The sequence below is a fragment of the Lissotriton vulgaris genome, chromosome 9 (assembly GCF_964263255.1).
Source record: "Lissotriton vulgaris chromosome 9, aLisVul1.2, whole genome shotgun sequence".
NCBI classification, from domain to species: domain Eukaryota; kingdom Metazoa; phylum Chordata; class Amphibia; order Caudata; family Salamandridae; genus Lissotriton; species Lissotriton vulgaris.
Genome location: NC_141697.1, coordinates 564,779,737 through 564,796,083, shown reverse-complemented (window position 1 = coordinate 564,796,083; position 16,347 = coordinate 564,779,737). Strand labels below are relative to the sequence as shown.

General features: G+C 47.1%; 1 protein-coding gene across 1 annotated transcript in view; it reads left to right on the top strand.

Moving 5' to 3' along the window:
* Positions 1-16,347, top strand: part of LOC147691809 (adenylosuccinate synthetase isozyme 2-like) — a 96,904-nt gene that overhangs the window by 58,348 nt on the left and 22,209 nt on the right. The gene's annotated exons all lie outside the window — the stretch shown is intronic.

Here is a 16,347-nt window from a genome sequence, read left to right as displayed (position 1 = left end):
CTTTCGGTCCATTCGGACAAGGTTGTTTTGCGGACAAAACCCTCTTTCCTGCCCAAGGTAGTCGCAGCCTTCCACATCGGGCAGTCCATCACCTTGCCAACCTTCTTTCTGCCTCCGCATCCCTCGAAAGAGAAAGAGAGGCTCCACCGTCGTGACCCAAAACGTGCCCTCTCTTACTATCTGGATCGCAAATGCCAGTTCCGGGGGATGACAAATTCTTTGTTGGTTACGTGGGCGCTAGGAAAGGACGGGCGGTGCACAAGCGGACCATCTCTTGGTGGATCGTGTTGTGCATCCAAGCTTGTTACTCCTAGGCTAAGAAGGAACCTCCTGTTGGGCTGAGGGCCCACTCCACTCGGGCCACAGAGACTACTACTGCCCTGGGCCGAGGAGTCCCCTTGCAGGACATTTGTCAGGCAGCTACGTGGGCCTCGCTGCACACGTTCGCAAGACACTACTGCCTGGACAGCTAAGTCCGGAGGGATGGCTTCTTTGGCCGTTCCGTCCTCCAGGAGTTTCTGGTGTGATTATTGGTTTGCAGACCCACCACCGGGGTTGGTATTGCTGGGGTATCTATTCTAAGGTAAGGAATCTATCACTAAAGTGTCTCTTTCAGATGCACAAGTTACTACTTGTGTAACGATATATCTGTAAGAGACATTAGTTGGGGATAGATTCCTTAAGCTCCATAATCCTGTCAACCTCCGAGTTAACCCAGCCTTTTGCAGTTGGGAGCTTGCCAGGGCGCGAATGAAGGTCCATGTACTGCTGGCGGGAAATATGGGTTCCCTATAAAGGGGGTTGGGTGCTCTGCGGTTAGAGAGCTTACACTGGCATTGTACCATGTCCCAGACTCCTGTGGTGGCACAGATCACTGGAGTGCGGTCTGGTTATGGCAGCCATGGTATTTTCCAAATCTTTATGCCGGCCACAGCATGATCTAGGAAGCACAAGTGCTTCTCCGTGTATGACCTAGACCATTCTACCATGTAACGGAGTTGAGCTGCTTGATAGTATCTTAATTGGGGAACTCCCAGCCCACCCCCTGACAAGGCTATTTAGGCCTGTTTTTTGGCTATGTGTACTTCGGCGTGCAATTCTGCTGCTGGATATGATGCAGTTAACTGCAGCCTAAGGCAGTTGTTCAGGTCAATGGATTGATGTCGCATTCTTTTGCTAGCACTAGGGCCACTCTTCGGGATTCCCCTCTGTCCCTTCTACTTTTTTTCTATCCTTCCCGAATGAATATGCATGGAAACTGGTATTGGGGAACTATAGAAGGGGTGCAGGAAGCATAAATTACACTCTACGCTGATGACTGCGCAGACAAAACCTCCCACCTATTTACCTCCTCTGATGCAGGAGATGGAAGCCTTCAAACAAGCCTCTGGCTTCAAAATCAACTTTCCAAAATCGCATGTTATCAGTCTCTCTTCCCAGGGCTGACCAACCTCACTTAAACCGACTGACACCAAGTCGAACCGCAGAAAGCAACTATGCCACCGTCCTGGCTACTGCCAGATCCCATCTTTTCTCCAAGAGCCCCTCATAGGGTGCCCGTCAGGCATTGCAGCGCCGGCCTGACGAGGAGCAAGCCCTATGATGAAGCCTGACATCCTCCCGGGTGTGTGAGTCCCACTTTCTAAATTGGGAGACACCCCGTCTTCACCTTAGGGTAGGGGTGTTGACCCAGCCTCCTCCTTCCTCCCCCACAGGAACTGCATACCTCTTCTTCTCTTTGGTTTTCGGTCTCCAGCAGGCCACCATCACTGCGATGGCGTCCAGTTGTAGTGAGACAATTTGCAACCTAACTCATGAATATTGATTAGGTCGTTCGAATTTCAACCCACTATGTTTCGGAGTTGTGCGAACCAACCTATTTATACTTGGTATTTCCATTTGGAATAGGTAGTTCACAGACTTTTTGAGAATGGAAAAGATTTTACCGACTGGGCCTAATAGGATTTTCTTCCTGTTATGAGAGCAGTTTAGGCAAATGTTATTTTTACTTTGTGTATTCTGAGTGCAAGGTAGTCCTGCTCTTAACTCAGTCTCTGCCGTCATTTACGATTGCTGTTCTTGCTCTGCATTTGAGGACTACGCTAATGCCTTTTTTTAGCCAATGGCTAAAATCTGGATCTTTCAGCACAAATGACTTAAAAGCAGATTCGCACAAATACTAATTGGTGTTCTGGGTGTACTACTATTTAGTGTCCTGTTTACTTGGTCATGGTGTACAAGGCCTGTCTGTCTGGGATTTTTCTTTGGGACCAAGCTTCTGTAGGAATCCCTTATCTCTCCCCTGAGAGTTGGACAAACGTTCCCTGGTTCCAACACACAGCTTCAGTTTTGCAGTACAAACCTGTTCTTGATTCACATGGTGTGCATTATCCCACCATTTCCGGATTGGGTCCAGATATTTCTTTGGTAATAACGTTTTTTGTTTCGTTTTTGGTATCAACCATAGATTGAGGCAGTAGTAGTTGATGGGAGTAGTTGATGTGACATTGAACATAATCCCCCAGTGCCCCATGACCTGAATTTTTTTTTTACTTCATTTGCTCCTGAAAGATGTGTGGTTCTTAATGACACCTTAATTTACGTGCGTTCAAGATAGTAAGTCTCAGGTTGGGGGTTTGAGAAGGCGTGGCATTTAGCGTACAAGTTTCCCTTTCGTTGTGGCTGAAAGGAGTCCAAAACACCATATGCCACAGCACTGGAGACTGTTGTTGGAAACTGTGGGTACTGGTTCTTTTACCTTAGATCATGGGTACTCAAACATTTTCCTGGGGGCCGCAAAGTTCAGTCTTTGGTGTGACCGAGTGCCACACTGATGCCAGCGGGGTGTCAAGTCAGTGTAGGGGGAGCAATGCATATATATTTTGTGGCTGAAATTAATTGTGCAATGTGAAACAAGAAAACCTGGGATGAATCCTGGCTTCTCCACTTGTCCAAATTGTGTGACCCTGGGCAAATGTTTTATTTCAATTCCTCCTTTTTTTCATTATCACCTATAAGAAGAACTCGAAATACATGATTTCAGGATGCATGCTGTTCAAAACCACCTCATGTGATTGGATGTAATCACTAATGGCATTGTTGTCAGGGTAGGGGGGCATGAACCTTTCTAAATTCATGTTTGAAACCATCACTTAAAGAAAAAAACTTTTAAGTGCACTGCTATAATTTGATTTAGTAAGTTGAAATGGTTCTACAGGTCTATGAAATAAACTTTTTGAATTTTTAAAAGACTATGGTATGTTTACACGTTTGCTGTCTTAAAAAAAATCAAGGTGTTCCTAAAGTCAAGGGCCTAGTTACTTCCTTTCCCTAACTGCAATTAACCTTTAAATAAGTGCTTGCTGTATATATTTTTTCTAAATGTCATGTTAGTGCTGAGTCGAGTTAACAGAAGCCCAGTGCTGCTGCTGCCCAGGGGGCCGCATATAAAGGTCAGGAGGGCCGTGCTTGGAGTATCACAGCCTTAAATGAAGATCAACCTTCTTTGATGCAGCCTGGGCTCCTTACTGGAGTCTGACCCCCTCAATTTTCACCACGGTGTACAGTGAAGGATTTACTCCTATATTCCCCCTAAATACATACATTGTGGTCTCAGGAATCGGCCAGTAAGTCCAAATTCTTGGCACTGAAGTTCTTTCTTAATTTACCGAAACTAGGGCCTAGCTCATCAACTGTGTGAATTTCGAACTCCCATTTATGGGAGCCGAGTCTTAAGCTCTGGACTTAAACCCCCTCAAATATTCGTCTTTTGGCATGGGAGAACAACATTGAAGTAGACTTTCTGAACAGACTTCTACATCCCCATGTGAAGACTAGCTGAGGTGTTCCCTCTTCTCTTTCTGAAACGGGGGCCTCCTGTTGAGCTATTGAATGAGCTATGAAATGCCTTCTGTTTGCTTCCTGGAAGGGTATAGGGATAGGTTTCACAAATCATTTATTTCTCATCAGCAGGAACCTTCAACTATTCAATGTCTTGCCCCCTTTGCTTCTAGTTTTCAAGGTGATATACATGTATTGAGATACAGGAGGTGTAACGTGACGGTGAATGCTCCTAAATGGCCCAATTAGTATTGCTTCTCTGACTGGCTAAATTTAGCAAGTTTCATCTTCTTTCAGTTATCTGTTCCTCGTAAGTGACACTTTTTCAAGACTGGGAGACTTTTTCAGGAACCGTTCTGATGAAGATTGAACAAGTTGCTAAATGATGTATTGCCACCAAGCTCTAGAAAGGAAGTCTTGTATGTTGGTCAGATTATCATGCCTTGTTTAGCAGCCACAGGCACTACCAAGAGTTCAGATCTCAAATGCCTTCCTTTAAAGAATGCTTTCTTTGTGTATCACTTTGATACATATTACAGTTGTTAGATCCATGCCAGCTGCTTGGCCCATTGGAAGAACCACCTTGTTTAGATTCGATCTGTAAATGTAACTAGTTTGGATAATAAGCCTTTCAAGTGTATTATATCCAGCCATTGAGATTATCTTGGAATAGTACATTACAATGGTTTCCTCCATGAGAATTGACTAAAGATTCTCTCTTTTTGACTCGGTCGCTGTTTTGAATAGAGTACCAAGTTTATCCCCATCTCTTGCAGTGGGAAATGCCAGTTCAATGTAGTGGAAAAGAGCAGGGTGGCATATTGATTTAAATAATACCAGCTTTGTTACGAAGTTTGGCTCATCTGTGTATCTGCTATTTAGTCAGAATCTACATAGCAGTGTCTTGTAAATTTGCTTGGCTGATATTTCTCAAATCCTTGCTTTACATTTCCTAAACGGCTTTGTCATGTGTGCATTGCACTGGAGATCCTTTTCCCATCCAGGCAATGAAGGAACCATGTAACTTGAGAAGAAACGTTTGCAGGAAAATGTCACATATGGTATACCCTAATTTATATGAAAATGCAGTTTCACAAAAGATAGGGGGTGGGGTTCTTTGAGCAACTTTGTTTCTATGGAACACTGCAAGGAATTGGACCCAAGTCTCGCTGCCCATTTTCTCAGGGCCAAGAGCCGGGCTCCTACTCCCTCTGAGACTGGAGTCTAAATGCTGTGCACATGTTCAGTATCCTTCAGTGAAAGACAACCCAAGGCAGATCGTAATTAGCTCTCAGCAACCTTTGATCGGGGAAGCTGAAAGCCTTATTTAGCCAAATACTGGCGTTATGGCGATACGGTTTTAGGGTTTTCTGTTGATTTATTTAGGATAGCGATAATGATTGCTCATTTCAAAATGCTTGAACATGTAAAAAAAAATGAGACTTTGATCACGATTGTTGTATCAGCCACTCATATTTACAAGTGTTTTTTGAAGCATATGGGGCTAAGCCAATGTCCATAGGAGAATTAGGTACTGTCATCTTGAGTTCCAGGATTAGAATTTTCGGGGGTTTTCATATTGTTTGGGGGGGGGGGTGAATAAGGGAAAACTCATTTTAGCAGTACAATTGAAGTGGTGAACTGAATTAAGTACTCAGTTTTGTTGTGATGTGCCTAGTTTTATTTTTCAGGACTTCAAAATTAAACAATTGCTGTTCAATAGTGAAGATTTCTTTTGTTTGATTGGATGTCTAATTTAATGTGTTTGGCAAAGTAATGTTTTTTAGTTCTCTTGATGGCTCTACGGCACCCTCTCCTGTGTCCCTTGCAGCATGTTGCGTTTTAGTTGATTTGACTTGCATCAGTGGCTTTCTAGATTGTTTGTGTGTTTCAGTTTGGCTAGTTCGTAACAGAACCACTTGATTTAATGCCCAAATTGTGTTTTTGGCTTTGGTTGATTATAGGGTGTCTAGACCAGATAAGAAAGATATTGTGCTACAGGGTTTCATAGTCAATTCAGTCTTATTGACTTGCTTTGATGGTAGTACAAGTTTTTTCTAACTTTTCCTGCATTCGTTTTGTGACGTGTCTGATGAGACTGAAAGACATGTATTTACTGATGCAGCTGTTGGGTTTGTAGGTTGGTTGTTTGGATAATGGAATTGAAACAAGTCTGACCATATCTCTGGGTGTATTGTTGCGTTTGAGGTTTCAAGATCAGACCCAGCGTGTAACCACTTGGGTGCATCGGACCATTCATGGCCTGTTTGAAGGAGAGGGGACGTACTAATTTGTCACGAGGCAGGGATAAAGGACGTAGACAACTGCTCCTTTCTTAAGGTGATTTTATTATATCTTTTTCAATATCAGTCTTTTGAGGAATAAGGTACATAGTGTCCTTGGAGGGGATCCGGAGGGTCTTCTCCCACTGGGACTCCCGTCGAAGGATATCGGCTGGCCTGTTTGATTCACTGCGACCGCCTCTCTCCGTCGTCTCCGTTCCAGGCAGTGGGGGTGTGGACAAAAGAAAAGAAAGCCTTAAGTTTCAGGCACAGTTTCTTTACGTGTTCGGAAGGGAGGTGAGTGATCACCCATGTCCTACAATGTGTGAGGGGGGGGGGGGGGGCGCAACACCGGAAGCAGCGAGAGAACCGGCTACCTAGAGGATTCCCCGGCTTCCCCACCCAGGCAGGGGCGATGCTCTCTCTTGCTGGGACCTAGGAAACGTTGACGCACCTGTTGGAGACACGTTCCTCCGTGGAAGTGGCGGGGCGAAGCGTAGGGTTGGACTACTGGCTCTAGTGGTCTCGTTGAGGTTCCCTCCGGGATCTGGGCACTCGACTAGAGTCCTGTGGTCCTGGCGTCTGGGTCAGCAACTCCGGATACTTCCTGCTTCTCCGCTTCGACGACCTCTTGGTCGTCGAGATTTTGACCTCGCTCGTCAGCGGAGGCCCCGCCTCAGGGCTGGGTCTGCGGCACCTTCCTGGTTGAAGTTAAAGGGCCAGTAACCGGACGGCCACTCGAGTTCGGGACCTGGGATTTCCGCATCGTAAGGCTGAGGAGAAAAAAAAGGGGGGATCATGGGGGAAGAGAATGGAGGAAGCCGGTCCGGGACGTCCGACTTCTGACACACCCCTCCCCTAGACTCGTCTCGTTTGGGGACGAGAGGGATTCTTGAGAGAAAGTCATCATTGGAGTTGGCTGTTCCTTAACGATATTGAACTTGGAAGGAAAAAGGTTGTAGGGATAGGAAATATCTCAGAATTCTTGGGTTGGTACCCCGATTGTGGCATATCCACACTAAAGGAGCACGGTCCGTAAATAGCGTGAAATGCACGCCCTCGAGGTAATATCTTAGCTTCTCTATGGCCCACTTTACGGCCAAACATTCCTTCTCTATTATGGGGTAGTTCTTCTGCCTTGGGGACAGCTTACGGCTTATGAAGATTATAGGTTTCTCCACCCCCTCTTCGGTGACCTGCGACAGCACAGCCCCGATTCCTAGGTCTGAGGTATCAGTCTGAAGGATAAAAGGGAGACTCAAGTTGGGAGACGTGAGTACAGGTCTGCTATTGATGGCTTGTTTTAAGTCTGTAATGGCTTGAAGACTCGTGGGGGAAAGAAGAATGGCTCCGTTCTTTTGTGTCCCTTTTAGGAGGTCAGTCAGGGGGCTGCTATGGCAGAGTAATTGGGTATGAACCTCCTATAATATCTAAGGAGACCCAGGAACGCCCGTACATCTTTTTTTGTGCGGGGAAGAGGAGCATCCTGGATGGCTCTGATTTTTTTTTTTCTTCATGAGGAGCTATGCAACCATACCCCAATAGGTATCTCAAGATATTTTACTCGATGGAATCCCACACGGGATTTTTTTGAGTTGATGTGCAGGCCCGCAGCATATAGATCCCTCAGATTCAGATGACATTGTTTCAGATGGTCTTCCCAAGAAGCGCTATAAATCATGATGTCATCCAAATAGGCTGAGGAAAAAGATTGGTGTGGCTGCAAGATCCTGTTCATCAACCTCTGAAAGGTTGCTGGGGCCCCATGTAACCCGAAGGGTAACACAGTAAATTCGAAGAGGCCTTCAGTAGTCGAGAATGCCGTTTTTTCTGATCGCTCTCCTTTAGGGGGATCTGCCAGTACCCTTTGGTCAAATCGATCGTGGTGATATACTTGGCATTCCCGAGCTTTTCCGTTAATTCATCTACACGAGGCAAGGGGTAGGCATCGAAGTCTGAGATGGAATTAACTCAGCAGAAATCTATACAGAAGCGGATAGACCCATCAGGTTTTGGTATCAATACGATGGGAGATGACCATTCGCTTTGAGAAGGGCGGATAACTCCCAGGCGTAACATGCTGGCAACCTCAGCAGAGATCTCGTTGCAACGAGCTGCTGGTATCCGATATGGTTTTTGTTTAATGACCTTTCCTGCTTGGGTGTTAATGGCATGCTCGACTAGAGGAGTTTTTCCTGGTAGATCGGAGAACATGGATTTAAAGGGAACCAGGAGGGTCAATAGATTGTTAAGTTGGGAGCAGGAAAGGATGTCATTCACAACTAGATCTTCCAGGGTGCAGGTCTCTGGATGGGTCAATTGAACGTTCTTGGGGAGGGGGCCTAGCCACTTCTTTAGGACGTTGATGTGGAGAGTCTTTGTCCGTCCGGGCCCCATTTGTAGGCGGTAGGTTGTTTTCCCCAGAACCTCCACTACCCGAAAGGGCCCATTCCAGTTGGTTTTGATGTTAGACAAGGCTTTAGGAAGGAGTACCGAGGCCTAATTTCCCACCTGTAGGGTTCGCCATTTCTTCCCCTTATTGTAGTAGTGTTCTTGGCGTTTCTGTGCTTTCTCTAGGTTGGTATGGGCTAGATCCCGTAACTTGCCTATGCGGGATTTGAGATGCTGAGAATACTCTAGGAGTTCCTGGGATGCGTTTTCCTCCTTTTCCCAATCTTCCCTTGTCATATCCAGCAATGTCCTTGGCTGTCGTCTATATAGGAGCTCAAAAGAGGAGCACCCTAAACTGCTTTGGACTTGCCCTCTTATGACAAAAAGGGCCAGGGGCAAGAGGCGATCCCAGTCCTTCCCTTCGCTGGTCAGCATCTTCTTGAGGGTCAGTTTCAGGGAACCATTGTATCCCTCCACAAGGCCATCAGTTTGTGGATGGTATACTGATGTTTTAAGGTGTTTTATGTCCAACAACTTACAGACCTGAGCCATGAGTTTTGATACAAATGGAGTTCCCTGATCTGTCAGTATCTCTCGGGGAAATCCTACTCTAGAGAAGTAGTCCACCAATCTGTCTGCTATGGCCTGGGTGGTGGGAGCACGCAAGGGAAAGGCCTAGGGGAATCTGGTGCTATAGGCGACTAAGACTAGTGCATAGAGAAAGCCCCTGGGCGACCGAGGGAAGGGTCCCATCAGATCCATCTCAATCCTTTCAAAGGTTTTCCCTATGATAGGCATGGTTTGAAGCGGTAGAGCAGGGGGTTAAGGATTCTTTAGTTGACATACCGGACATTCCTGCCAGTATCTCTTTATTTGGGCGTATATCCCAGGCCAATAGAAGTGTCGTAATATGGTCTGTGTTGTCTTGTCCGCCCCTGAGTGACCTGCCAGGAGATGGGAGTGTGCAAAGAACAGGACTTGGTCCAGAAGTCTCGGGGTACTAGCAATTGGAAGGGGGCACTGGCGTCAGCTACTCTATACAGGAGTCCGTTACGTATTTGGAAGGAGGGATACGTCCTCCCTGTTCGGTGTGTTGGTGTGCGTGCTTCTTGCCAGGCATGAGACAGGGCGTTATCATTGATCTGGGTCCAGTGAAAGCTTTTATCGGTGGCCCAGAGATCGGGGGACAAAAGGGCTGGTGTCACTCTTGTGTGTCGAGTGGGGATTTGTTTATCAATGTAGGACATGAACAAGGCAAGGAAGTCTGGGTTGTCAGTGCCCAACAGGAGTCTCTCTGGGAGTGTGGGGACTACGCCTACAACCACAGTGGATCTAATAGCGCTTTTATTCTGCAGGGAGATCCGAGCAGTGGGATAAACGCGCACATCCCCTTGTACGCCCAGGATGGCTACCTGGCGTCCTGGTATAACCTGGTGGGGTTTGACAAGGGCCTTCTGTATCACTGATTGTTTACACCCAGAGTCTAAGAGGGCGGTTATCCAAGACCCCTCAAACAGGAGACTTACATAATAGCTGGCTCCCATTTCGGTGGTGTACAGTAGGTCTCTGGGGGCGTAGCTCACGTCCATTGGTTCCTCGGTTCTTTTCTTAGGGCAAGCTCTAGCAATGTGGCCCCACATACCGCAGTCGAAGCACTGGGGTCCGCGAGGGGCATAGCTCTCTGGTCGTTGGGGCAGTATTTTTTTCAAAGGCTTTAATAGGCCTGAGGGGTTTTCTTGGTGTCTGTACCCCTTTGTTTCCCTTCTCTGGCTCCCAGGGAATTGTCCGGGGTTGCGCCCTGGCAAATGAAGTCGCCATTTCCACGGCTTGGTCCGCCGATAGGTTTGAATGCTGTCCCAACCACCTTTGGGTGGGAATGGGTAGGGCCTCCAGGAATTGCTCCAAGTAGATCGTGTTCATAATTTCTTCCTTGTTCTTCTCCCCAGGTTTCAGCCATTTATCAGCGGCTAGCTTAAGCTTGAAGAAGAGGGTTTTGAGTGTATCCCCTGGAAGGCCCCTTTCCTTCCGGGATTTTACCCGATAAGCCTCGCTATCCAGGCCAAGATGGTCAAGTATAGTAGTTTTAATTTCTTCATAGGGGGTCACACCCCCTGCGTTGGCCACTTGATACGCAGCCTGCGCCTCCCCCGTCAGAAGGGGTGCCAGAAAGAAGGGCCATTTGGAAACCGGCCAACCTGAGGCCTGAGCGGCACCCTCCAAGTTAAGAAGGAAGGCGTCGGGGGTCCTCGCTAGGGACGTACTTTTGGAGTGACACCGCGGGGCCAGCTATGGATGGTCTACCGGTCCTCAATCCCAGACCGGCCGGTGGGGGTTCAGCCACCTTGAGGAGAGTATCCAGCTGAGCCTTCATCTCTTTGAAGGTATCCCGATCGGCTTGAGCCGACGTCATCTGGCGCTCTATTGCCCATTCGAGTTTTCTCTGGTTCTCCACAATGTGTTGGATTAGAGTCTCCGTGTTCGTTATGCTATGGAGTTCACAGTGCCCGCATTCTCCACAATGTGTCACGAGGCAGGGATAAAGGACGTAGACAGCTGCTCTTTTCATAAGGTCATTTTATTATATCTTTTTCAATATCAGTCTTTTGGGGAATAAGGTACACAGTGTCCTTGGAGGGGGTCTGGAGCGTCTTCTCATACTGGGACTCCCGTCGAAGGGTATCGGCTGGCCTGTTTGTCATCCCTGTTCCAGGCAGCGGGGATGTAGACAAAAGAAAAGAAAGCCTTAAGTTTCAGGCACAGTTTCTTTAGGTGTTCGGAAGGGAGGTGAGGGATCACCCATGTCCTACGATGTGTAAGGGGGGGGGGCCAACACCGGGAGCAGCGAGAGAACCGGCTACCCAGTTGATTCCCCGGCTTCCCCACCCAGGCAGGGGCAATCCTCCCTCTTCCCGGGACCCAGGAGACGTTGACGCACCTGTTGGAGCCACGTTCCTCCGTGGAAGTGGCGGGGCGAAGCGTAGGGTTGGCCTCCTGGCTCTAGAGGTCTCGCTGAGGTTCCCTTCGGGATCTGGGCACTCGACTAGAGTCCTGTGGTCCTGGCGTCTGGGTCAGCAACTCCGGATACTTCCTGCTTCTCCGCTTCGACCTCCTCATTGGTCGTCGAGATTTAGATCTTGCTCGTCAGCGGAGGCCCCGACTCCGGGGCTGGGTCTGCGGCTCCTTCCTGGTCGAAGTTAAAGGGCCAGTAACCGGACGGCCACTCTAATTCGGCACCTGGGATTTCCGCATCGTAAGACTGAGGAGAAAAAAAAGGGGGATCATGGGGGAAGAGAATGGAGGAAGTCGGTCCGTGACGTCCGACTTCTGACATAATTGAAGTTTTCTGTCATCAGGATTTTGTTGGCATTGCTATGGAGGTGGAGAGTTGATTGAAGGATTTCATTGAGGAAGGTTAGGTGATATCTTGAGGGCCTGTAGACCATTGCTGTGATGAAGGATATGTTAACGTTGCTATCACAGTGCGCAATAGAACTATAGAGAAGAAGCTTTGGAAATATATGTGCAGATCAATCTGGTCACATGGGCTAGAGCTACTAGTCCATTGCTCTCTCCTTCTGAATTACTTAATTATCTAGCAGAGGTAGCGCTCTGTCAGCATTTGTCTCCAACCCTGATGTTGAGGCTAGCCAAGCAACAGATTCAGGTATCTTGGTATCCAGACTGCCTTCAGGGTTGAACTAGTGTTGATTTGATTAGGCCGTGCTTGATCTGCAAGCTCGATGTTGTTGGATAAATGTATCACTGGAATTTGGCACTTGAATTTCCTGAGTCTCCATTTATTTGGTATGAACAATGTTGTGACAGCTAATACCCGATCTGTGTTCGAAGGAGTATGAATTGGGCAGTTGGATGCACCAGTATAAAACTGAGTGTTGTGGAACTGAGAGCACTCATTACTATTGTTCTGTTGCTTGCTGCGCGCTTTAGCGCTTTTTAAACTTGCCTATTTTCTATTTTATTTTACTTGTGTTGCCTGTTCCCCTGTTTTTAAACATCTTGCCCACTTGCCTGCACATTAATATTATAAGCACCGCGTTTTGCGGGCCCTTGTCCCGGTCACTCGTTTTTTGGCGGCCATCTTGGGTGAGTGTACGCCTGACGGCGCCATTCTGCTCGGCGGTCTAGACGTCATAAGGACGCTAGACCTCTACATAAGGTCACGTGGACGCGCAGCGGATACGCGCAGCGGATACGTGCAGTGGGAACGCTGGTTTCCCGCCGGAGTCATGCCAGAGTTCAGCCAGTCTGCGCCCGTCAGCGTCCCGGAGGCTACCGGTGTGACGGGCTGGGCTGGTCTACATGTGATATCTACTCCCATCGTCATTATGCTCCGTTATACGTCGGTGGAGCTCCGGTCCCTGCAAAGGGCTGCGTGCTCCTGTCACAAAGTCTTCCTGGGTCGATATAGGGGTAAGAGGCGGTGTCCTGGCTGTGGGTGGTCGCCTGGCAATGCCCCGGCCACTATATCTGACAGGGAGGCTGACAGTGTGAAGCATCTGTGCCTGCTCTTAAATACTAGATCACTGAGCAGACATGCTCTAGATATTTACGATCTTCTGGTCACGGAAAAGCCTCTGTGCTTGATGTTGACAGAGACGTGGTTAGGGGAGCTTTCTAATCCCGATATTACCACGGCAATTCCCCCTGATTATAATATCTTTAGGCAAATGACGTAAATAATTAATTTACTCTCTTAATTTCTATGCAGGTAAGTACTTAATCAATAATAACTCAATCGGAATGAAAAAAAGACAGAGTCCGTGGTGTTAGAGTTTCTTAGGGGTTTTATTCCTTAAAAAGGAATGGTCGTGACCAGGATATCATGTTCTGACCACCACAGGGGTGTCAGAAGGGATAGAGCAAACTTTATTGACATTACATAGCTTATATACTTAATTCACATCATAAGTAATAATGCAAGAGGCGTAACAGCTGAGAGAAGACAAGATAACAGTATACACGTGGTACTAGTACGTAATCAAGAGGCGTGAACTAGAGGTGTGTACTAGAAACGTCACTGATGGGTGACGCAAGTGGGTGGCACCAAGGGGTGGTGCTAACAGAATTGTTGCAATGTCAGCAGAAATCGGAAGCTTGGATGCGCGCGCAGCTGCATGACGTGTGATTGACGGGGTGCAGGGGACTTGACATTTACACTGACGGAAAGAGACAGAAGTCTGGCATGTCAGATCAACTTGTACTTTTATCGTATCTGATATCTGATGTTTAGGAACCATACTATCTGGGCGGAAAGGTCTCTAGGGCAGAAGCTATTCTATGCTAACTGTGGATGCGTGTATAAGCGCCTAAGTGTCTGCATGAGAAGCGTGGGGGCACGGGGCCTTCCATGGAAGCATGGTAACAGAGGGTATGAATTACTTGCATTGAGACAGGTCGGCCCTTTGGCTCTGCAGCTGGAGAGGATGTTTACTGGAGCTAGTAGGCAGGAATGCATTCTCGAGGAGCGGAACAGATAACTCGAAGGTTATAGTCAGTCTTGGCAGAAAGCAGGCTGAGCTGAGCGCGAGGGGCCGCGCTGAAAGTAAGTCAGAGTTCACGGGTACAGAGGTAGCCTGGGCAGAGGCTGTCAGAGTCAGGAGCCAGGAAAGAGGCTCGATGGCAGAAATTCAGGGCCTACTCGGCCAGAGCAGGAAAACACATAAAGTGTACTGCAAAAAGACGGTGGCATTGCATACTTAGGAACGGACTATATAATCCATTCAGGGTGGATCTGAAAGAGGACAAGTTAACGTTGGACGCAAATGTATTTGCGTCTTCATAGCTGGCACAGGAGGGAAGTTACATGCACTTTAAGCAGGTACATGGAGTCGGTGGGGTACGCGCTAGGGAACATAACATGACCAAAAATTTATATTTCCTCATTCCCTCCTTGTTCCCTACGGACCCTTCATGATATATCGATCCTCATAAATCGATCAGATTGTTCTTGTAACATCATTTGTTCTTCTTTCTTTCGTTTACGTTTTGAGAGAACTGGAATGTTCAATACATGACGTGGCACACAGTCCACAAATCGCTGGCCCACACTGCAGGCACAGGCAGCAACTGAATACTAGGACTAGGCCAATGCCTAGGAAGGATAGGATCTTCCATCCCCAAGCTGTTAACGTTGTCCAGAACCAACCGGACCAAGTCCAGGTGCCTGGATTCTGATGTATCTGATTTGCAATTTTATGGAGACGGGTGATAGCTTGATATACAGATGGTGCGTTTTGTGGTATGAAAACACAACAACTTGACCCGATGACCTTACAGGCTCCACCTCTATCTGCCAGGATGACGTCAATAACAAGACGATTCTGAAGGACAACAACCCGCATGGCGGACTGCTCTTCCGTTAAGTTACCTAAGGCGGAGGCAGTTTCATTTACTACTGCTTCAAGTGTTCTAGTTAATCTGCGTATTAGTTTACTATTCTGAACAGGTCCTAAAAAGAAAAAGAATCCTTTATTAAAGTCGGTGTACTGTTCCCATGCCGTTTCTGTGTAGTCGACAAGTGGAATATCTCTTCTGAGTCTGTTCTTTACTAGATTGGCATTTCTATGGTAATCAGGGGGAGCTAGGAAAACGGGTGGCAGAAGGAATGCAATGTAACAGGTACCATCCCAATCTGGAGGTAGACGTATGTATGCGGTATGGCCACAAACAAAGTAAGAATGACTAGTAGTTTTAAAGGACGATTTTCCATGATCACTGAATTCGACCACAGTAGTGCATTTACTATGACCTAAGTGTACTGAACCTTTCTTCTTGATACATAATTCACCAGTGACTGGCAATACGGACATAATGGGTAGAACTGGTGCAGCTTCAGATTCAACAGTGAGAATCATAAGGCTAATTGTATAATTACCTAATCCATACACTTCATTTTCTAGATCAGTTCCTATTCTAGTGGGGAGTCCCTCCTTATCTGGGTAACAGACGTCTAGCAGGACTAAGTTCAGATTTCCCCAAACCCAGCCCCCATCGAAAACAGCAATATCAGGATCTAAGGAATTAATTATCTTAAACCATGCTCCGCAGGAGCCATTGTGAGTGAATGGGTACGGAAAGAGGGGCAGAGCTCCCTTGTAATTCTGGTAGGGAGGGAGTCGGCCACATATCCAGCAATTTGTAGCATTGTTAGTTTGATGAGAATGATGTAGCATACTAATGAATGTATTGTTGCGCAGCGCAAGTCTGTAGGAAAGCTCGTGCGGAGGTAACTCACTAAAAGTGTGTTCAGCAGATACATTGTAAGTAGATTGTTCACGCTTGAAAATAGGGTAATAGATAGGCAAAACGATGCTGACAACAATAATTAAAATACTCAGAATAAACATGATTAATAGTGTCACTATACAGTGACTACGAAGTGATTTACAGTATGTACGTTTCTTTGCTTCTCTCTCTCTCTCTCTATCTCGATCTAGGGGATACATGTCAGAAACTATTTAACCGATTCACCTAGGGGAGGACTTAAACAATTAAACTGTCTGACTTGCTAGATCGTAATTTCATGCGATAATTTTCTTGAGGAGTTCTTTCTCGTTCCGATTCTGTAAAGTCTTTTTGTTCGACACAGTCTTTGGTGGGGGTGGACGAGTCTCGATCAGGTTTCAGTCCGGAGAATTTTTTTATATGACTCGTGTGAACCCACCCCTTTCTTCCTTCGATTTTCACGGCCGTCCTTGTTGTGAGAAGAACGGTCTTCGGGGACTTCCAGCGGGGCTCCAGCGGACTCTTTCTGTCGAAGTTGCGAACTACCACAATGTCGCCAGGACGGACGTCGTGTGGCTTTACATCAGTG